The sequence below is a fragment of the Rhinopithecus roxellana genome, chromosome 1 (genome assembly GCF_007565055.1).
Source record: "Rhinopithecus roxellana isolate Shanxi Qingling chromosome 1, ASM756505v1, whole genome shotgun sequence".
NCBI classification, from domain to species: Eukaryota; Metazoa; Chordata; class Mammalia; order Primates; family Cercopithecidae; genus Rhinopithecus; species Rhinopithecus roxellana.
The window spans coordinates 175815807-175839629 of record NC_044549.1 but is presented as its reverse complement, the minus strand read 5'-3'; the positions used below and the strand labels follow the sequence as shown (position 1 = coordinate 175839629).

The window sequence follows — 23823 nt, the reverse complement described above, 5'->3', positions numbered from 1 at the left end:
ATAATGATACTGGTGACTTTTTATAACAATTTTTAGAATATACAAATAAAAATTAGCAGCATAAGAAATGCTTAATTCAATATAATTAAATATGAGAGCATGTCCTTCAGGAGAGAAAACTTAAATATAGCACTTTATAATAATAAACCTTTACAAGGTTCAGTTGACAGGTTTTTAAAATTGTTTTGTTAGGATCAAAATATACACTTTGACAAAGAAGTCACTTCTATACTGAAAAAATAAAACAACAAAAAATAACCAAAAGCTAGTAAATAATATCAAAACTCCCAAAAAATGATCCTGATAAAACAGAAAATCCCAGCTCAAGATAGGCCCTGCAACATAATAAGGGGAAAAAAACTGATAAGAAATGGCTTAATCAAATTCCTTTACAATAATTAGTTCAATTTTACCAAAGAGAATAATTAGCCATGGTTTAAACTAACCAGATATAGTTATCTGCTGTAACTATTAGATTAAAATCAGCTATTTTCCAGAATATCTCCTTTGAAACTAATATACGGATAACATCTCACAGAAGAAAAATGATCTAAAAAGTCAGATGACTATTTACCAAAAATAATTGTTAAACCTTCATTATGTACGAGAAATTTAAAGGTAGTATTAGATGAACATAATACCATCCATCAATATAAATTGCAGTTTAAAATACTTTCTCAATATCTAGTGTGCACTGCAAAAAAAATTTAACAAAAATGTCCTTATATAGTAGTGAATAAAATTAGAATAAAATCCTTTTTAAAGCTTTATATAATGACCTGTGGTGGCTTGCAGTCTCCCTCCAGCTTTTACTTCCAACTCAACATAAATTTGAATCCAAATTAGCAATCTTTCTGTCCTCATTCTAGTAACTTAGTACACCTGAACCTAACTATAAAATGTTTTCTATTTTTGTAGTTGAAACCTGCAGTTATCAGAGATTATGAAGGAAACAAACCAAGGTTGAGCTTAAAGAAAAAAAAAAAGCTTCAGTACATTTGCAAATTCATAATAGGCTCTTTTAGTCCCCTATTCAGCATCATTCCTGCTGACTTCTGAAGAGATGCAATTCCCTGGCCCCCTAGTACCCCAAAAAAACACACAAACACACACCATAGGCTACAGTATCCAGAATAGAACCTACAGTAATCAAAAATAAAAATAATTGCTCACTTTTTGAAGAACAGGATTAACAGTCCTCCTTGTTTCTGAAGTTTACTAGAGGTTTTCTGTTATTAAAACAGTGCATTTTAGGCAGTCCATTAAGAGCAAAACTACAGCATCATTTCAATAGATTCAGAAAAACTATTCTGACACTCAACACCACTCATGATTTTTTAAATTGAAAAAAAAAAACTTTTTACTAGAACTAGAAGAAAACCACCTTAATGTGATCACGGGAAATAAATGTATCTTTCCAAAATTCTACAGGAAAGATAATATACAATGGTGACACATCAGAAGCACTGCCCTGTAATCAGGAGTTCAAAACCAGCCTGGCCAACATGGCAAAACCCCGCCTCTACTAAAAATACAAAAATTAACCAGGCATGGCGGCGCATGTCTGTAATCCCAGATACTAGGGGGTCTGAGGCAGGAGGATTGCTTGCACCTGGGAGGTGGAGGTTGCGGTGAGCTGAGATCTTGCCACTGCACTCCAACCCGGACAACAGAGCGAGACTCTGTCTCAAAAACAAGCAACAACAAGCACGGATGCCCATTATCATCACTTTTAGTCAATTGTACTAAAACTTCAAGATAGCACAGTAAGATGAAAAAAAGAAACAAAATACAAAATGAGTAAAAAGGGGGAAAAATTGCCATATTTTCTGACATGATCGTCACTTTAGGATACCCAAGAGGATCTATAGGCACTTTATTAGGTTTAGTAAGATAATTCAGAAACTTTGGCGAATATATACGTGAAAATTAGGTCCCTGATTTTCATTTAGTATGTCTACTTTCCCTAATATCCATGATTATTCCTTTCCTTTTCATTTGTCTTCTTCAGTTGGGTTAACTCTTCGTTAAGAGTCACAAAATTAGAATTACACAATGTATTAAATGCTAAAGTTTGACAAGAATGGAAATAACATTTTTCTCTCCCTTCTCAGAAGATCTGTTGTATTTTCATTGCTTTCTACTCCTACACCAAATTGCTTCGGTAATTACAATAAACTTTTAGTTGCCATTTTGGCCAGATCATGGGGGTTTGAGGAGCAAGGGGATTCTAAAATACATCCAATATATCCTGTTTCTTCTCTAAATCAGCATAAACCAGTCACAAATCATCATTCTTAGCAAACCAGCCCAATTTACTTAGAGTATCACTTTGTAGCTGCCAAAAGTGAGAGAACTTTGCCAACTCCCCGCCCAGCTATGCAGCCTCCAGTGGTATTCCCGCACTTATTCCTTACCATTTGTTTAACCAGTATTTTGCTTCCTAGATTTCAGAATTATCTGAAAATCTGTAATGTTTTATGACATGCTTCCAGAAGATTCCCACTGTTTATGTACACCATTCCATTCAAAAGGGCCTAATTACCATATTTTTCATTTCCTATCCCTAATTGTTTACAATCCAAGATGGATTTTTGAAATTGTCATTTACTTATTTCACATTTTATGAACTTTTTCAAAGTCTAGCAAAATACTAGTTTTAGCTGCTTACTTAACTGGTCAAAAACTATCCCCACTTTCTGTATGGGACATCTGTCTCAACATTATCTTAAGAAGAGTACACACTCCTTGTTATATGACTCCTATCCTTTTAGAATTAAGAAAAATGTTCTCTGAACGGTTCAAATGTGACGACTGTCCTTCCCCAAGCCTTCATACTCCTTGATTACACTGTTGCCCTAATAACCAGGACCTTGTTCCTAAAATTTTCTTCCTCTTGTTTCTATAATTTTTCTTTCCAACCACCGACCTGTCAGCTTCTGACTCTTTTCCTAATGTTACCAATTTATTAACACATAGGGGTTCTCCAAACTCTACCTTTGGCTACCTGTTTTCTCACCTTATCTTTTTGGGGGGTTTAAGGAAGAGCTTTCATAGCCTCATTCAGATTTCATGCCTTCAACTTTAACTTCAAACTTCAAGTTTCCCCAATTTGTATCTATAGTTCTGGCCTGGATCTCAAGACCCAGACCACAGCTGGCAAGTACACAACACCCAAGAGAGAGGTTGCCAGTCACCTATACACAGCCCAAAAGGACTTCTCAACATAGCCTTGGACAGTCAGTATACTATCAGAGGAAACTAGGACTGAAGAAACCTACTCACCACCTCCAATCATTCCCTAAATGTCTCCACCTGACATTCCATACCAGCATCTTATACTGAGTATCTCAAGCAACTCATTATCTTTCCCCAAAACCTTTACTCTACATATGCCATCTTGTGGGGAAATCTTGTGAATCTTCAGTAATTCTCTCTTCCGTACATTAGATTCAAGCTGTTGCCATTCTTACTGAATAACATTATAGTATCTCTCAAATTTGTCTTTAATTTTCCAATAGCACATCCTAACATAGCATTTATTATCTCTTGACTAAGCTGCTAACACTGCTAGCTTCCTAACTAGTCATCTTATCTGGCATCTCTTCCCACTATTTTCTTTTTGAGGCAGAGTCTCATTCTGTGGCCCAGGCTCAACAGCAGTGGCATGACTATGGTTCATTGCAGCCTCAACCTCCCAGGTTCAGGTGATCCTCTCACCTCAGCCTCCCAAGTAGCTGGGACTACAGGCATGCTCTACTATGCATAACTTATTTTTTGTACGCTTTGTAGAAACAGGGTTTCACATGTTGACCAGGCTAGTCTCAAACTCCTGGCCTCAAGCAATCTGCCCACCTCAGCCTCTCAAAGTGCTGGGATTACAGGCATGAGCCACTGTGTCCAGCCTCTTCCCACTTTTTCAATCTTATTAAGTGCTACAAAAGTAATTTGATCTCTTACTAATAAGCACTGTGACCACCCAAATTCCTTATTCTTGCAATTAGTATCTTTAACAACATAGTTTAAGGTTACTTCTAATCTTACTTATATGTCTCTATGTAACGATGGCTATAACTGGTAGAATATATAGAGAAATAAATCATAATGTTTCTTTTAGCAAAAAAGTCTCTCCTTTAAACTAGAGAAAACTGGGCCAGACATGGAGGCTCAGACCTGTAATCGCAGCACTTTGGGAGGCCGAGGCAGGCGGATCACCTGAGGTTAGAAGTTCGAGACAAGCCTGGCCAAAATGGTGAAACCCCATGTCTACTAAAAATACAAAAATTAGCCGGACGAGGTGGGGGTGCCTGTAATCCCAGCTCTTTAGGAGGCTGAGGCAGGAGAATCGCATGAACCCGGGAGGCAGAAGTTTCAGTAAGCCGAGACCATGCCATTGCACTCCAGTCTGGGCAACAAGAGTAAAACTCCATCTCAATCAATCAGTCAATAAAACTAGAGAAAATTTGAGGGCATGGAAAGAGGAGTTCAATAGAACTTGATAATGAAGTGAACAAAGACAATGAATGAAAAAAGTAAAATCAAAAATGATTCTTAAATTTCTAGCTTATCCAATGGGTTATACGATGATACTAAAAACGGGAGGTGTTTGGGGAGGGATTAGAACTTACATTACAAAGTGACTTTGACATCTCAAAGTGAAAATGGATAGCAGATGGGCAGACGTAAATCCTGATTTCAGAAGACAAGTATTGACTAGAGATGTCACTCTTAAAATAAATGTAATACAGATGATACTTTAAGCCTCAAATTTGTTTAAAGATCTAGAACAAACAGTTTAAAAGACAGAATGGAATTTTAAAAGAGGCCTAGTGTAGATGTTAGAAGTCAAGCAGAGAAGGAAGAACTAATGGAGAAGACTAAGAAGAAATAACCTGAAGAATGTGATATTGACAGAAGCTAAGAAGGAAAAGTATACTTAGTTGAAGGCAAGATAGGCAACGCTGAATCATATTAAGAGGAAAAGTAAGACAAAGATGGGGGGACAAAAGACCCATTAGATTTAGCAACTTGGAAGTCTCAACAGCAACTTTAGCTGGTACCTGCTTGGACAACTGAGAAACCAGAGTGGAGTGAGTAACAGTGGGAGGTGAGAAACTGAAGATGAAAAGGTAGCAAAGTAGAGATAACTCCTTCAAAAAAAAACCGCCTGTAAAAAGAAACAGAAATAATATAGAGGATTCTATGTCATGTCTATAGAATGCTAAGAATAGTGCATTATCTCAAGTAGTTCTATCTTTTCTACCATTGATAGTTCTTACTAAACATTATTCATCCACACTAAGTTCAGGAACAAGGCAAGGATGTCCAATACTACTCTAATCTGAATATATTTATTGATGAAATTAGGCTAGAGAAAACACTGAAAATATTAAGAAATAAGAATTGAAAAGAAAGCAGGGCACAGTGGCTCACCCCTAATCCCAGCATACTGGGAGGCCAAAGCGAGTAGACTACTTGAGCCCAGGAGTTGGAGACCAGCCTGGGCAACATAGTGAAACACCTTATCTATAAAAAATAAATTAGCTGGGTGTGGTGGCGGATGCCTATAGTCCCAGCTTCTTGGAAGTCTGAGGTGGGAGAATCACTTGAGCCCAAGGGGTCTAGGCTACAGTATGCCATGATCGTGCCACCATACTCCAGCCTGGGTGACAGAGTGAGACACTGTCTCAAAAAAAAAAAGAAAAGAAAAGAAAAGAAAACAGAAAAAAAAAAGAAAAAGAATTGAAAAGAAGAAATAAAACTAGTAGAGGCCAGGCACGGTGGCTCACACCTGTAACCCCAGCATTTTGGAGGCTGAGGCAGATGGATCACCAAAGGTCAGGAGTTCGAGACCAGCCTTGCCAACATGAAGAAACCCTGTCTCTATTTTAAAAAAATACAAAAATTAGCCAGGCGTGGTGGCATGCACCTGTAATCCCAGCTACTAGGGAGGCTGAGGCAGGAGAATCACTTGAACCTGGGAGGCGGAGGTGGCAGTGAGCCAAAATTGCACCACTTCACTCAAAACTGGGTGACAAGAGTGATATACTTATCTAAAACAACTAGTAGAGAAAATAATTATACACAGAAGAACTAGAAAAGAAGACATAAAACTATTATCAGATGACCTGAGGGAATACCTGGAAAATCCTAGAAAACTGAAAATAAAACTCAAGAAACAAAAGAATTTAGCAAGGTAGCAGGATACAAAATGAACAAAAAATGAAAAAAAGCAGTCACACTTCTATATACAAATAACAGTTAATTAGAATACATAAGGGATGAGAAAGCCTGTCTGTTGGCTGCATAGATGTCTTCTTTAGAGAAGTGTCTTTTCATATCCTTTGCCCACTTTTTGATGGAGTTGTTTGGTTTTTTCTTGTAAATTTGTTTAAGTTCTTTGTAGATTCTGGATATTGGCTCTTTGTCAGATGGCTGGAGTGCAAAAATTTTTTCCCATTCTGTAGGTTGCCTGCTCACTCTGATGGTACTTTCTTTTGCCATGCAGAATCTCTTTAGTTTAATTAGATCCCATTTGTCAATTTTGGCTTTTGTTGCCATTGCTTTTGGGGTTTTGGCCATGAAGTCTTTGCCCATACCTATGTCCTGAATGGTATTCCCTAGGTTTTCTTCTAGTGTTTTTATGGTTTTGGGTCTAACATTCAATTCTTTAATCCATCTTCAATTAACTTTTGTATAAGGGGTAAGGAAGGGATCCAGTTTCAGCTTTCTACATATGGCTAGCCAGTTTACCCAGCATCATTTATTAAATAAAGAATCCTACACCCATTTTTTGTTTTTGTCAGGTTTGTCAAAGATCAGACGGTTGTAGACATGTGTTGTTATTTCTGAGGCCTCTGTTCTGTTCTATTGCTCTATAAATCTGTTTTGGTACCAGTAGTATGCTGTTTTGGTTACTGTAGCCTTGCAGTATAGTTTGAAGTCAGGTAGTGTGATGCCTCCAGCTTTCTTCTTTTTGCTTAGGATTCTCTAGGCAATGTAGGCTCTTTGTTGGTTCCATATGAACTTTAAAGTAGTTTTTTCCAATTCTGTGAAGAAAGTCAGTGGTAGCTTGATGGGGATGGCATTGAATCTATAAATTACCTTGGGCAGTATGGTCATTTTCATGATACTGATTCTTCCTATCCATGAGCATGGAATGTTCCTCCATTTCTTTCTGTCCTCTTTTATTTCATTGAGCAGTGGTTTGTAGTTCTCCTTGAAGAGGTCCTTCACATCCCTTGCAAGTTGGATTCCAAGGTATTTTATTCCCTTTGTAGTAATTGTGAATGGGAGTTCACTCATGATTTGGCTGTTTGTCCGTTACTGGTGTATAGGAATGTTTGTGAATTTTGCACATTGATTTTGTATCCTGAGACTTTGCTGAAGTTGCTTATCAGCTTAAGGAGATTTGGGGGTGAGATGATGGGGTAGGTATTCTAAATATACAATCATGTCATCTGCAAACAGGGACAATTTGACTTCCTCTTTTCCTAAATATCCTTTCTTTCTTTCTCTTGCCTGATTGCCCTGTCCAGAATTTCCAATACTATATTGAATAGGAGTGGTGAGAGAGGGCATCCTTGTCTTGTGCCGGTTTTCCAAGGGAATGCTTCCAGTTTTTGCTCATTCAGTATGATATTGGCTGTGGGTTTGTCATAAATAGCTCTTATTATTTTCAGATATGTTAGTTACATCAATACCTACTTTATTGAGAGTTTTTAGCATGAAGGGCTGTTGAATTTTGTCGAAGGCCTTTTCTGTATCTATTGAGATAATCATATGGTTTTCGTCCTTAGTTCTCTTTATGTGATAAATTACGTTTATTGACTTGCATATGTTGAACCAGCCTTGCATCCCAGGGATGAAGCCAACCTGATAATGGTGGATAAGCTTTTTGATGTGCTGCTGGATTCGATTTGCCAGTATTTTATTCAGGATTTTCGCGTAGATAGATTTCCAATATCACATCAGGGATATTGGTCTAAAATTCTCTTTTTTGTGTGTCTCTGCCAGGCATTGGTATCAGGATGATGCCGGCCTCATAAAATGAGTTAGGGAGGAGTCCCTCTTTTCTATTGATTGAAATAGTTTCAGAAAGAATGGTAGCAGCTCCTCTTTGTACCTCTGGTAGAATTCAGCTGTGAATCCATCTGGTCCTGGACTTTTTTTGATTGGTAGGCTATTAATTATTGTGTCAATTTCAGAGCCTGTTATTGTTCTATTCAGAGATTCAACATCTTCCTGGTTTAGTCTTGGCAGGGTGTATGTGTCCAGGAATTTATCCATTTCTTCTAGATTTTCTAGTTTATTTGCATAGACGTGTTTATAGTATTCTCTAATGGTAGTTTGTACTTCTGTGGGATCAGTGGTGATATCCCCTTTATCACTTTTGACTGCATCTATTTGATTCTTTTTCTTTTCTTCTTTATTAGTCTTGCTAGCAGTCTATCAATTTTGTTGATCTTTTCAAAAAAAACAGCTCTTGGATTCATTGATTTTTTTTTAAAGGTTTTTTTATACCTCTATTTCCTTCAGTTCTACTCTGATCTTAGTTATTTATTGCCTTCTGCTAGCTTCTGAATTTGTTTGCTTCCTTCTCCAGTTCTTTTAATTGTGATGTTAGGGTGTCAATTTCAGATCTTTCCTGCTTTCTCTTGTGGACATTTAGAGCTATAAATTTCCCTCTACACACTGCTTTAAATGTGTCCCAGAGATTCTGGTATGTTGTGTCTTTGTTCTCATTGGTTTCAAAGAACATCTTTATTTCTGCCCTCATTTTGGTATTTACCCAGTAGTCATTCCAGAACAAACTGTTCAGTTTCCATGCATATGTGCGGTTTTGATGAGTTTCTTAATCCTGAGTTCTAATTTGATTGCACTGTGGTCGGAGAGACAGTTTGTTGTGATTTATGTTCTCTTACATTTGCTGAGGAGTGCTTTACTTTCAATTATGTGGTCAATTTCAGAATAAGTGCAATGTGGTGCTGAGAAGAATGTATATTTCGTTTATTTGGGGTGGAGACTTCTGTAGATGTCTATTAGGTCAGCTTGGTGCAGAGCTGAGTTCAAGTCCTGGATATCCTTGTTAACCTTCTGTCTCATTGATCTGTCTAATATTGACAATGGAATGTTAAAGTCTCCCATTATTATTTTATGGGAGTCTAAGTCTCTTTGTAGGTCTGTAAGGACTTGCTTTATGAATCTGGGTGCTCCTGTATTGGGCGCATATATATTCAGGACAGTTAGCTCTTCTTGTTGAATTGATCCCTTTACCATTATGTAATGGCCTTCTTTGTCTCTTTGGATCTTTGTTGGTTTAAAGTCTGTTTTTTATCAGAGACTAGGATCGCAACCCCTGCTTTTCTTTACTTTCCATTTGCTCAGTAGATCTTCCTCTATCCTTTTATTTTCAGCCTATGTGTGTCTCTGCACGTGAGATGGGTCTCCTGAATACAGCACACTGATGGGTCTTGACTCTTTATCCAATTTGCCAGTCTGTGTCTTTTAATTGGGGCATTTAGCCCATTTACATTTAAGGCTAATATTTTTATGTGTGAATTTGATCCTGTCATTATGACATTAGCTTGTTATTTTGCTCGTTAATTGATGCAGTTTCTTCATACCATCGATGGTCTTTACAATTTGGCATGTTTTTGCAGTGACTCGTACCATTGTTCCTTTCCATGTTTAGTGCTTCCTTCAGGATCTCTTGTAAGGAAGGCCTGGTGGTGACAAAATCTCTCGGCATTTGCTTGTGTGTAAAGGATTTTATTTCTCCTTCACTTATGAAGCTTAGTTTGGCTGGATATGAAATTCTGGGTTGAAAATTCTTTTCTTTGAGAATGTTGAATATTGGTCCCCACTCTCTTCTGGCTTGTAGGGTTTCTGTGAGAGATCTGCTATTAGTCTGATGGGCTTCCCTTTGTGGGTAACTCGACATTTCTCTCTGGCTGCCCTTAACATTTTTTCCTTCATTCCAACCTTGGTGAATATGACAATTATGTGTCTTGGGGTTGCTCTTCTTGAGGAGTATCTTTGTGGTGTTCTCTGTATTTCCTGAATTTGAATGTTGGCCTGCCTTGCTAGGTTGGGGAAGTTCTTCTGGATAATATCCTGAAGACTGTTTTCCAACTTGGGTCCATTCTCCACGTCACCTTCAGGTACACCAATCAGACGTAGATTTGGTCTTTTCACATAGTCCGATATTTCTTGGAAGCTTTGTTTGCTTCTTTTTACTCTTTTTTCTCTAAACTTGTCCTCTCCCTTTATTTCATTAATTTGATCTTCAATCACTGATACCCTTTCTTCCACTTGACCAAGTCGGCTATTGAAGCTTGTGCATGCAACATGAAGTTCTCGTGCCATGGTTTTCAGCTCCATCAGGTCATTTAAGGTCTTCTCTATGCTGTGTATTCTAGTTAGCCATTCGTCTAACCTTTTTTCAAGGTTTTTAGCTTCCTTGCGATGGGTTCAAAGATGCTCCTTTAGCTCGGAAAAATTTGTTATTACCGACCTTCTGAAGTCTACTTCTGACAACTCATCTAAATCATTCTCCTTTTATCTTTGTTCCGTTGCTGGCGAGGAGCTGCGATGTTTTGGAGGAGAACAGGCGCTCTGGTTTTGAGAATTTTCAGCTTTTCTGCTCTGGTTTCTCCCCATCTTTGTGGTTTTATCTACCTTTGGTCTTTGATGTTGGTGACCTGCTGATGGGGTTTTGGTATAGATGTCCTTTTTGTTGGTGTTGATGCTGTTCCTTTCTGTTTGTTAGTTTTCCTACTAACAGTCAGGTCCCTCAGCTGCAGGTCTGTTGGAGTTCGCTGGAGGTCCACTCCAGACCCTGTTTGCCTGGGTATCACCAGCAGAGGCTGCAGAACAGCAAATATTGCTGCCTGTTCCTTCCTCTGGAAGCTTCATCCCAGAGGGGCACCCAACTGTGTCAGGTGTCTGTCAGCCTATACTGGGAGGTGTCTCCCAGTTAAGCTACATGGGGGTCAGGAACCCACTTGAGGAGGCACTCTGTCCATTCTGAGATCTCAAATGCTGTGCTGGGAGAACCACTGTCCTCTTCAGAGCTGTCAGACAGGGACATTTAAGTCTGCAGAAGTTTCTGCTGCGTTTTCTTCAGCTATGCCCACCCCACAGAGGTAGAGTCTACAGAGGCAGTAGGCCTTGCTCAGCTGCGGTGGGCTCCACCCAGTTCGAGCTTCCCAGCCGCTTTGTTTACATACTTAAGCCTCAGCAATGGCGGACACCCCTCCTTCAGTCAGGTTGCAGCCTCGCTGTTAGATCTCAGACTGCCGTGCTAGCAGTGAGCAAGGCTCCACGGGTGTGGGACCCGCTGAGCCAGGAATGGGAGAGAATCTCCTGGTCTGCTGGTTGCTAAGGCCATGGGAAAAGCGCCATGTTTGGGCAGGAGTGTCCCGTTTTTCCAGGTGTACTCTGTCACGGCTTCCCTTGGCTAAAAAGGGAAATCCCCGACTCCTTGCACTTCCCAGGTGAGGTGACGCCCCGCCCTGCTTCGGCTTGCCCTCCGTGAGCTGCACCCACTGTCCAACAAGTCCCAGTGAGATGAACCAGGTACCTCAGTTGGAAATGCAGAAATCACCCATCTTCTCTGTCAATCACACCAGGAGCTACAGACCGGAGCTATTCCTATTCGCCCATCTTGGAATGGAACTTTTTCAAGAAAGTCTCTTTTAAATAGCAATTTTAAAAAGTAAAATATTTAGGAATAAACAGCAATGTTCAAAACCTACATAAAGAAAAATAAACATTCTTAAAACATAGAAAAGTAGGACTGTACAAATGAAAAGAAATACCCTGTCCTTGGTTAGAACACCTCAACATCAATAGGTCACACACTTACAAATCATAAAGCTTTTCATGGAGTTAGACAAGTTGATACTGAAGTTCGAATGGAAAAAGTTCAAGAAAAACTGGGAAATACTGAAACTAAATAGAAGGGACACTCATTAACACATACTACAGGCATTAAAACATACTATAAAGCCTCTATAATGAAAACAGTGTAGGACTGCTACATGAACAGACAGAAAAGTGCAAATGAACAGAAAGTCCAGAAATAGATTCCACTACAGATAGAAATCTAATCTCTGTAAAGGTGATATAACAAATCATTAGCACATTTATAGTCATTTTAAACAACAGATAAGAAAAAAAGATAAAATTCAATGTTTCTCACATCATACATAAAAATAAACTGCAAATGGATCAGAGATCTAATCGTAAGAAAACTACAAGTATTTTTAAAAGTGTGAGGGGAAGGTGGGGGCAGGAGAGAGGGATTCCTCCTAAACTAAGAATTCATAAAAGGCTTTCTCACTAGGACTAAAGTACAAATATAAAACTTTTGCAGGACAAAAATACATCAGAAAATAAATAATAAAACAGGTAACAAACTGGAAGGAAACATTTGCAACATATATCACAGATAAATGCCTAATATCCCTACAAAGAACTTCTAAACTGAGGGGGAAAAGCCCAAATATCCTGTGGAATACACAGGAATATGTATTACACATATGAAATACACATTCCACATATGGAATACACAGGAATATGTAATACACATATGAAAAGACATTCAACTCCACACATAAAAGATGAATGCAAATTAAATGTACCCAACATTCCATTTCTCACCTATCACTTGGCAAAAATTGAAGTTTCACAATGCGCTCTGTCTGCAAGGCTGTTGGGAAATAGGCACTCTCATACACCGCAGCAGGGAAGGCAAAATGTTACAGCCCCCATGCAGGGGGACTGGGTAATACTCTAATACAACCATGTAAGTATTTGCCCTTTGAACCTTTTTGTTGTTGTTAGCAACAAAGTTTCACTCTGTCACCCAGATTGGGTGTAATGGCTCTATCATAGCTCACTGCAACCTTGAACTCCCAGGCTCAAGGGATCCTCTCAAGTAGCTGGGATTACAGGGGCAAGTCACTGCACGGGGCTTAGTATTTGCCCTTTCAACCAGCAATCCCATTTCCAGGAATTTGCCCTGAAGATACACCTCTAAAAGTATGAAAATAAATATCACTGCAGCATGTTTGTAATTGCAAAATATTGAAAACTACTTAAATGCGCAAGCATAAGAGATTGGTTGAATAAACTATGGCACACACAAAGTAGTAAGCACCTGCAAAAACGAATGAGGAAAATCTCTACTGGTATGAGGTAATTTCCAAGAGATACTGATACATGAAAAAAGTGAACTGCAAAAGAACATTCATGCTACTTTTTAGGTAAAAAAAAAAAAAAAGAAAAAGAAAAGGAAATATAAATATCTGTGCATATCTTTATAAAAATGAGTAAAGCCCAGAAAACAATAAAATTGGTTTCCTACAAAGTATGGGATGGAATGGGGAGGATGGAGTGACAATTTTCTAGTATATCTTTTTGTACAGTTTTACTGTTTGGAAAAGTAAGTAATTTTCTACATATTCAAAAAATTAAATCAATAAGGATGTAAAGAAAAGGGGGCACAAAAGCTGAAAGAAAACTAGTATGAGTGAACTATATTCCAAATTAATATCATAACCACACTTAAGGAATAAGGAAGAAAGAACTAAGTAATTATCAGAATAGTATTTGGTTACATATCCACAGGAATGAGTACGGAAAGGAGGGAGAACTTCAAACAATTTTCAAACTTTTTTTGGTGTATTTGTTTCTTATACGATTAACCAATCTTGAAACTGTTTTAGATCTATTATTTAGTTGAAAAAGAGAGTAAATGTGTTGATGCTGTTGGAAGCCAAGGTTCTCACTATGAAAGATGGGACATATAAATATGAGAAGCAAGCAAGAAACCTGCATGGATGGATTAGAATTAGAGAAGCTGGTGTATCTCTAATAAAAAACAATATGCAGATGTGTGTGTCCACATATGTTTTTCAATATGCATTTGTGTATATATGTATAAATGTAGATGTATATGTATACATGAAGCTTATGTATTTCCTACCTCTGTCCTCTAAAAGGGCCTAAAAGCCAAGACCCAGTAGCAATTAACACACTAGTGCCAAGATCTTGTTCACTAATATTATTCCCCACTAAAAATAATCAGAGGTTCTCAGAGAAATGGCTGCTTCCAAAGCTGGGGGAGAACACATAAAAGATAACCCTGCAACAACTTATTTTGTCAGAAATTAAGGAAGCACTGAAACATGTGATGGAGGACTGTCATGCACTTCAACTAACCAAACCTGGGCAATTTGAGTACCAAAAGCTCTATGACTTCTAAGGCTGTTTAGTCTTCCCAATCTTACCTTTTGAAATTCTGTCCCATAATTGTCCTTTCCTCTGTTTCCCCTACCTAACCAGAAACATCCATCACTACAGTTGTATCCTGTCTCTAGCACTCCATGATACAGTATTCTGGCCAACTTTTTTATTTTATTTTAGTTTATTTTAACAAATCCACAAGAAAAATCCTATGTTCTGGATTCCAACTCTTGTACATTTATCAGAATGCACTATGCTCACAATAAGCAACTAGAGGGCAGACTGAGTATTTTTCACTACTGTTTGCCCAAGGCCAAGTACAGAGCCTATTCTTTATTAGCAATTCGGTAAATATTTATTCAACTGAAATGTTTAATTTATTCCATTGCTCATGGTTTTCCTCTTTCCAGCAAACACTAAGAATAGTCAATTTTCTCCCTTTCATTCATCCATCAAATCTGACTGGGATCAGTTCTATGCTCACTTTCTAATTCAGCAGTCACCAACCTTTTTGGCACCGGGGACTCGCTTTGTGAAAGACAGTTTTTCCACAAATGGGGAGGGAGCTGGGGAGAGATGATTTCGAAATCAAACTATTACACCTCAGATCATCAGGCATTAGATTCTCATGAGGAATGAGCAACCTGGATCCCTCGCATACACAGTTCACAATAGGGTTTGCATACCTATGAGACTCTAATGCTGCTGCTGATCTGACAGGAGCCAGAGCTCACCTGCTCACCATTCACCTCTTGCTGTGTGGCCCCGTTCCTAATAAGCCATGGAATGGTCCCAGTCCATGACCAGGGAGTTGGGGGCCCCTGTTCTAAATGATGACTTCTCAGTTACTCTAATCCTCAAAAATGTCTGCATGTTTAGTCCCTTCAGTACACAAGAGTCATACCAGTACCATTTATATGTAGCAATATTAGAAAGTATGTTTTATGTGGTATAACATCACCATTTCAGAAGTTGTCCATATCTCTTATTTTGAGTAAGATAAATAAATGTGGAAAGAAGTCAGTTTGCGCATATGTTAAAGGAAAAAATTTAAAAGATTGTTTGTTAAAAAAAAAAAAAGGATGCTATAGTCAAGTAAATTTGGGAAATACTGAATTAAACTAAGTTATACCAGGTTCTCGGGTCTTTTAATACATCAGCATATAATGGGATTCTCTTATAGGAAAGTATTCAGTGCTTTCCAGATTTATGTGACCATGGGATCTTTACATTCCAAGCATCTCCTGGAAAAAATATATCATAGAACACACTTTGGAAATGTTTACTACACTATGACTGGCAGAAAACATCTTAAGTATCTGTGAACATGAGAAGATGCTTGTGATGGCCAAAAGAAAATACCTGATTAATACTACCAGGTGAAGTATTCTACATAATATACAAAGTAACTACTGATTCAAATTGCAATTGCTTCAAGACCAAAAGCTTATGAGTTCTAAATTAACTATCTGTCTACTCCTGGACCCCCACTAAAATTCTGGTGTGAGTTTCCACTTCCTCTTCCAATTCTTGAACTACAGATAACCAACTCCACTATGAGCACCCCACAATTACAACACACATACAGAGAAAATGAGATGTCTGAATTATGGCAGTGCTTCTCAGAGTTTAATATTCATATGAATGACCTAGGAATTTTGATGAAACACAGATTCTGTTTTAGTAAGTATGGGGTTAGTAAGTATGAGATTCTGCGTATCTAGGAAGATCTCAGGCAACACCAATACTGTTTATGTACAGACCATAGTTTGGGTAGTAAGTGTATAATGCATATCAGGACAAAATGTTGAGGCCTCTAACTCATATCCAATGGCTATGTCTTTCAAACTGCTTTCCAAAGATTTAATTCTTCCATCGGAAAACAATTAACTTTCATTCATTTATAAAAACAGAAACCGTACACAAAACTGAAGATACACTTAAATCCCTATTATCTGTTGATGATTACGTTTTACCAGAAATGGCAGTTTCCTGCAGAGAGACATAAAAGTACAATTATCTAAAATCATTTTTTTTTTTTTTTTTTTTTTTTTGAGACGGAGTCTCGCTCTGTCGCCCGGGCTGGAGTTCAGTGGCCGGATCTCAGCTCACTGCAAGCTCCGCCTCCCGGGTTTACGCCATTCTCCTGCCTCAGCCTCCCGAGTAGCTGGGACTACAGGCGCCCGCCACCTCACCCGGCTAGTTTTTTGTATTTTTTAGTAGAGACGGGGTTTCACCATGTTAGCCAGGATGGTCTCGATCTTCTGACCTCGTGATCCGCCCGTCTCGGCCTCCCAAAGCGCTGGGATTACAGGCTTGAGCCACCGCGCCCGGCCTAAAATCATTTTTAATCTAAATCTTCGTTCTACCTCTATTTCCAAATGCCCATACCAACACAGAAATACACTGACTTTCATGGCAGCCAGGAACTGTCTCCAATTTTACTGACTTACAAGGCTGCAATTGTAGGCCCTGCCCCCAACCAAAAAAGACATGTATAAAGCCACCATCTTTCTCAATGATTTACTAAAAGCAGCAGCTCATTTTAATAAAACCATCCTAAAACATAAAATTGATTGAACCAACTGCTGTGTTGGGCATACACAACAGCTGATCAAAATCATTCAAGAATTTTATTCTTACAGATTTTCTTTCAGGCTTTGAGAATTTTTCTCCCATTCCACACTTTTATCTTGATACTGATATCACTGAAATAAAGAAAAAAAAAGGATCTTTAAATCTATGAAATAGTTTTTAAATACAAAGTAGATCAATTCAAGAAAATATTTTAATAAACTGATTCACATACAACTTAGTGTACATACAAAAGCTAATAACCACTTTTCTAGAACGTAATTTGTGTAACAAAATTAAGGGTTTATACTGAGTAACCTCTTACGATGTCAAACATTTTGTGGCTTTTCCTAGGCACAGCACTGTCATTTAGCAAAGTATTACAAAATTACACAAGACATATTACCCTCATTCCTTAACAAGGAAAACTTTGTAAAATTAGATAGTAATTCTCTTTATGCTTCTTGATATTAAACACTGAGATTTTATTTCACTAAAACACAAAGACACTTATTTCTTTGCATGTTACATGATGCCTTTATTTGACTTTTTATAATTAAGTAATTTTAGAGTATTTTTGTCACAACGAAGGACAAAGATAAGCCAACTATTTAGATTTCTCTCCTTTATGTTGTGTCTTTGATCACTAACAATGCTGCGTGAACAGCCAACAGAAGGCTGACATTTCATAAAATATGCAGTGATAAAAACTAATACTGTAGCATCTGGGAGTGATATATAAAATGCAGAAATACACCTAATAACTGTGATCTTAAATTACAAGTTACTAAAAGCTAAATAAAAGGCACACCTAAGAACAAAAAAATAGCAAGATTACAAAAGGTTTTCTTATACCTCTCTTTCTAAAAACAAAGTTTTTAAAATAGTTTAAGTCCATTAGACTTTTCCTACTACTCTACAACTTAAAAGCCCATTACTTTCTAAGAACAGGGTATCTGTACTATACACCTCTCAACAACTGAAGAACATGTTACAAAACCACCAATGAAAGACTCTGTTCAAAATGCAGGGGAAGTTTTTCTTCTCAGATACTTAAAAATGTTAAAACTGCTAACGAAGTAAAACAACACATAACTTTTATGACAAGATGCCAGAGAGAACGTCTAAAATAAAATTTAAAGTCCATAATAATCTAAACAAATATACTCTTAATACCAGTATTAATACATCCTTTCACAATTTAAGCCTTAAAGTCCTTGGTAAACCACAGGAAGCAAGCAAAATGTGCTCAAATATGTTTAAATAATTTTACCTTTACTACTAAACATCTGCTTTTTAATAGTAAGAAGCAGGGAAATCACACAATAAAGACAATCCTTTATTTTTACTTTTTGAGAGCAAATATTTGAATTTATCTTCATAGCATTTGGTTTAATAGTCCACTTCTTCATAGCATTTGGTTTAATAGTCCACCTATATCCATCAAAATCACAGTCCAGCAGAAGTGTCTTATTGTTTTTTTTTAATATGTATGCTAAAGGAAAATGAAAAAACAAAGGCCATATTCAGCACTTCAAGAACTCTGAATTACACTTTGACTAAAGAAAATATACATTTAAGTATGTAGGAGGCAAGTGTTCTTGTGCTTTTAATTAGCATCTGAATTCAGGGATTTTACTACTTAAGGCACACCCAATGCCTGTTATTCTTACCATGGTTTTTTATGTCACTTAATAGAGATAAATATTCTCTTCCCTTCTCATATTTACATCAACGATATTTAATTTTTTTAAAGCTGTTAAAATAGGCTAAACACTCATCTCAACATCACTCTTCATCTCCAACTGGACAAAGAATGGCATTACAAGACTGAGAAAAGAGAAGGCATATTTACATTCATAATGTTCCTAACTATAACATTTATGTAAATTGTTTTTATATTTGCAAATACAATAATTTTTAGTTTCACTGCATATTTTGCCATTCTTTCAGTATTAACTTTCTATGGTTATTACAACCTCAGAAAATTATGCCTATGAAATATGACATTGTTCAAGTCACTAGAAAAAAACACCTGAAGCTAAAATAACATATCTAAGAATAACATATCTACCTTTAATCTAATCTTATTCTCCTACAAAAGATAGCTTTAGTACATTAACTAAAAATTCCTAATTGAGTTTAGAAAATCTTCCTTTTGGAATTATTTTCATTATCTTTTAACTATTTCACATGAGTTTACATATCACATAAATGACATAAAATTCACTATAATTATTTTAATGTCAGGCACCTATTAATCATTCTTTCTATTATGTTGTCTACTGAATTTACCCAGATATACAGCATTACGTGTATTTAGAAGAAAAGAATTAAGTTGGACCATTTGAAAACCTACACTTTCAAGAATAATTTACCCTATCAAAATTTATTTGTGAAGTAAGAAAAATTATAAATACCAATGACAGCAGAGGGAAAAAAAGAAGGCAATTTTCTAGGTTTTCTGATTGTCAAAAAAAATGACAAACCACATTCCTCAACTGTAACTAAGTAGGTAATTATGAAATTAGCTGTAGAGCATCTTTCTCTCTCTTCCAGAATATAAAGTCCATGAAAGCTGAGTCCATACCTTTCTTGTTTAACTTTTTAATCAATGGTGCTTGAGTGTAGGCAACCAATTAAGATTTATGGGAAAAAATAAGTGGGCATTTGTAATGAACTGTACTTGGCTAAGAGAGATTCAAAGAAATATAACATGGTCCCTGCTTTCCTAATACTTAAAATCCAGTCAGCAACATAGGACCTAGACCCAAGTAAAACACAAAAGCAAGTAATAGTACAAAATACTGAACAGGAAGTGCTTTGTGAGTAGCAACAAAGCAAAACAGGAATTCAGAAGATGGTGAAATCACAGGAGAACCACTACAGAAAGACTTCACAGAGGGGGCAAGACAAGAGCAGAAAGTTGGAAAAAAGTACGTTAAGATTTAGTGGCCAAAAAAAAAAGTAGAAAAGACATCATAGAGTAAAATGCAGAAAAGACAAAAAACACTGAGAAATGGAAAAGGATATGCCAATGTAAAAATACTCTCAGTATGTTGGGACCATCATGACAAAAATGAAAGCATTTTTGTTACTGGCCAGTGGAAGAAAAAACTAAGACAAATTTACAAGAGAACCTCAAATAACAGGGTGGAAAGTCTAAATTTCAATCTCTACGCAAAGTGGGGCCAATGAAGGTTCCTAAGCAGGAGATTGGGTAAAAGCAATGCTTTAGGAAGATTAATCTGACAGCAATGCACAGGACAGATTTGAGGATAGCAGGGATACAAATTAAGAGACTTCTAAAGTATTCCAGGAATAAGTCTGCAGAAGAGTCATCTAGGCTTTTGAGAATGCTATAGAACTGGCAGGAGCAAAAACTACTAAGACAATACATTGACTAATGAGATATAATGGGTTAGAGAGAAGACGACAAGAAATTCTTAGATCTAAGATAAAGAGCCTAAAGGATAACAGGAGGGAACAAAGAATGGCTGGATCTGACTGGAGCGAACAGGTCAGTGGCAAGACGATGCTTCCAGTTCCAGACATTCACTGTGAGGGGACAGAGAGATGGAAACATAAAAATGAGATCAAATGTACAGCTATAGATTTTAGAGTTCTCTGTGAATATGTAATAGTTTAAAATCTTGAAAAGAAGGGAAGAATAAAGAGCAGAGGCTGAAAATTATACTACACTAACAAAATCTATAAAATACACCTAAGGAAATTAACTAAAGTCAAATAAAATGGAATGACTATATAAGATAGTTCCAGTCCGGAAGGAATAACTCAAAAAAGGAGAGAACACAGGCCCATAAAGAGAGTGCTTGCAAAAACTTTACCCAACATTGTTAAACAAACAGGGTCGTAGAATGTACTGCAAGGAAGAATAACTTTTAAATATTCTGAGGTGTTTTTTTTGAGAGAGAGGCTATGTTAGGATATAAATGAGAGACAAAAACTAAGTATCTGAGGAAACTAAAAAACTTTTAAACATATAATTTCTTATTGTTTTGTTTCACTAAAAGAAAAAGCTAGAACATTTTCCTTTTAGAAAGTCCCGATTCCATATTACATGCAAAGTAAATGCCCATACAAGATTAAAAGAAAAACACTTTCATGTGCTTTTTATGCTTTATATATCAATTATATTCACTTTCGTATTTTTTCGCATCTGCATTAGCTCTTATTACTACTCTCTCAAGTTTAGACCAGTATCCATATAAACTATACACTATATTTTTGTATTTCTTAAATGCTATAAAATATTACAATGAGAAAAAATCTAACAAGTATTGTACCTATTTTTAAAAATACACACTCAGCCAGGCACGGTGGCTCACGCCTGTAATCCCAGCACTTTGGGAGGCTGAGGAGGGTGGATTACCTGAGACTAGGAGTTTGAGACCAGCCTGGCCAACATGGCGAAATCCTGTCTTTACTAAAAATACAAAAAATTAGCCAGGCGTGGTGGCAGATGCCTGTAATCCCAGCTACTTGGGAGGCCAGGCAGCGGAACTGCTAGAACCCAGGAGGTGGAGGCTACAGTGAAGCTGAGATCACACCACCACATTCCAGCCTGGGCAACAAGAGTGAAACTCTGTCTCGGCGAAAAAACAAACACACACACACATACAATTTTTTGCATGGTAGAGCCTACAGAAGAATATAGAATTCACAGGGAAAAAAGAAATCAGGAAAAGCCCCACTCCCTCCCCCTACTTCACCATGGGCCTAAAACAGAAAATAATAACAACAGAAACTTCAAAAAAAGAGACCCAGCATGAAACAGAAATGTAAATGTAAACTAAGGCTTTAGAAAAACGTTTTCCAGAGTGTAACTTTATCTGAAGAACCCTGGGAATGGTTAATTGTATCAAGATTTAGAATTCCAATGGAAAAGTTAAAGCTTTATAATGTATAATCTTTACCATCATACATAAAGAAGAGATGCTCATTCACCAGCACAAGGAATTGTTCTGATAACTTATATGAATGTACCCACTGTACGTGGGTGTCTAACTCTACTAAAAGATATTTAAGCTAACCAGTAAGTCAGATATGTTCTTAAAAATGCTAAGTGGTTGTTTACGTGTGTTAGATTTTCTGTATGGTATATTAATGTACTTTTCCTGTATGATATAGTGAACTCAGTGATAATAAATATGTGGTGTGTCTGCTGCCTACATTTTCACTGACAGCACATGGAGTGTAAAACTGGCACTGTAAACTGAAAAGAAAGAAATTAACTTTAGAGGTATGTAGCATTGGTTTTATCTTATGTATTACTAAATCTAAATGCAGATGGTTTATTAAATTAAGGACACAAGTGTGTATAAATTAGCAAGTATCAAATATCTATTTAGCTTATTAAGATATAGAACAGAAAATCATAAATTGGTCTTTTTTTTTAGGCTGTCCAAAGAACAAGTTAATCCATTTGAACATAAATTATATTCTGTGCTTTGGGGAAATTCCAGACTACAAATTTAGGTTGAAGAATAGACATAAATGGTAATTTAGCCACTAGATACACATAAAATACATAATTGTTATCTTTGATTAATGTAGTATAATCTAATAAACAAAAATTTCAAAAAAAGTAAAATTAAAACATTCAAATACTTTATTAAAAGGCAGCTGTGCTAGTAAAATTGTTTCTGTAACAGCTGTTTAAGTAAATGTAATGCCCAGTTAATTCTTTAGTATAAAATAAAGTCTAAAAGGTAGAGCGAGGAAAAAAGGCTGTCTTAATTCCTCTTCTTCACATGTAACAGTGTAAGGACAGAGTCAAGCACAAGCAGCAATACAAATTTAGATGCTACAAACTCAGGACTCACTAGTTACTTTGTTACTAAACACTGAGGAATGTGAGAAAAATAAGCTTTAGTGAGAAGGAAGTAAAACAGTGATGTAAGCAGTCATATTACAAAACACATGGCACCTTTATACATAAATAATAGGCCCCCAAAAGAGGCTGGGAACAGCCTTGAGTTGACAGGAAACAAGAAAATGGGGACCTGGGTCCTACAGTCACAAGGAAATGAATTTTGCCAAAAAACTGAATACACAGGAAACGAATTTTCTGACATTTGAACTTTAGCATGCTACATCTCATACTGGACTTCTGACCTACAGAACTATAGAATTAAAAACTCGTGTTCTTCTAAACCATTACATTTATGATAATTTGTACAGAAGTTACAAAAACTAATACATGAGGGCTAAAAATAAGGCAGGATGACAGCCAAACAGAGGAACTGTACCAAGAAAACCGGGCTTATGATCACCCTGCCCAGCACAATACCCACATGCACAAATAACTAGCACATGTTTTTCACACGGAATCAGTTTCTCCAATACAGAATGCAAACTTTTACCTTAAGAGTAGGAAGTTTTCAACCAAGTCATTTTTCAATTCTGTTAACTAATTTCCTAAAAAGAATTAAACTCCACAAGCAAGCTGCAAATATAGGCATACCTACTTTCATTGAGCTTTGTTTTATTGTGCTTTGTTGATACTGCATTTTTTAACAAATGAACGTTTATGGTAACCCTGTGTTGAGCAAGTCTATCATATATACGCACGATACGATATTTTTTCCAACACTATGTGCTCACTTTATGTCTCTATGTCACATTACCATAATTCTCACAATATTTCAAATTTTTTCATTATTATTATATCTGCTATGATGAACAGCGATCAGTGGCCTTTGATGTTACTATTATAATTATGTTGGGGCACCACAAACCACACCCAACAAGATAGATAACTTAATCAATGAACGTGTTCTGACTGCTTCACAGATCAGCCATTCCGCCATCGCTCCCCTTCTCTCCTCAGGCCTCCCTATTCCCTGAGATATGACAATACTGAAATTAGGTCAGTTAATGGCCTTACAATGGCCTCTTAGTGTTCAATTGAAAGAAAGAGTCGTATGCCTCTCATTTGAAATAAAAAGCTAGAAATGATTAAGTTTAGTGAGG

At 36.9% G+C, this 23823-nt stretch overlaps 1 protein-coding gene across 7 annotated transcripts in view; it reads right to left on the bottom strand.

The window, feature by feature from the left end:
* The window catches only part of TBC1D5 (TBC1 domain family member 5), a 578111-nt gene that overhangs the window by 446046 nt on the left and 108242 nt on the right, over window positions 1-23823 (bottom strand). For 5 of the 7 annotated variants that reach the window (XM_030933430.1, XM_030933434.1, XM_030933429.1 and 2 more), the window contains one exon: window positions 16897-16961. The exons of the other annotated variants lie outside the window; for them this stretch is intronic. The gene's annotated coding sequence lies outside the window, so the exon portion shown is untranslated. Of the gene's footprint in view, window positions 1-16896; window positions 16962-23823 lie in introns of those variants that run through there. 7 annotated transcript variants of the gene reach the window in all.